This window comes from Rhinopithecus bieti, unplaced genomic scaffold, assembly GCF_001698545.2.
Source record: "Rhinopithecus bieti isolate Rb0 unplaced genomic scaffold, ASM169854v2 scaffold_32081, whole genome shotgun sequence".
NCBI lineage: Eukaryota > Metazoa > Chordata > Mammalia > Primates > Cercopithecidae > Rhinopithecus > Rhinopithecus bieti.
Genome location: NW_016814436.1, coordinates 4203848 through 4204606, shown reverse-complemented (window position 1 = coordinate 4204606; position 759 = coordinate 4203848).

Genomic DNA, 759 nt, shown 5'->3' with positions numbered 1-759 from the left:
AAAAAAAAAAAAAAAAAAAAAAAAAAAAGTCTTAAATCTAAGACCTCAAACTATGAAATTACTACAGGAAAACATTGGGGAACATCTCTAGGACACTGGTCTGGGTGAAGATTTCTTGAATACTACCCCACAAGCACAGATGGACAAATGAGATCACGTTAGTTAAAAAGCTTCTGCACAGCAAACAACCAATAAATTGAAGAAATGATTCACAGAATGGGAGAAAATATTTGCAAACTACTCCTCTGACAAGGGATTAATAACCAGAATGTATAAGGAGCTCAAACAATTCTACAGAAAAAAAATAATGATCTGATCAAAAATGGGAAAAGATTTGAATATACATTTCTCAAAAGAAGCCATGCAAATGTCAAAAGGCTTATGAAAAGGTGCTTAACATCACTGATCATCAGAGAAATGCAAATCAAAACTATTAATACAATGAGATATCATCTTATCCCAGTTAAAATGGCTTATATCTAAGGGACAGGCAATAACAAATGCTGGTAAGGATGTGGAGAAAAGAGAACTCTTGTACACTATTGGTAGGAATGTAATTTACTAAAATCACTATGGAGAACAGCTTGGAAGTTCCTTAAAAAACTAAAAATTGAGCTATCATATGATCCAGCAATCCCAATGATATATATATATATAATATATATTTATATCATATATCATATATATTTATATATCATGTATCATATATATCATATATCATATATATTTATATATATGAGATATATATATACCCCAAAA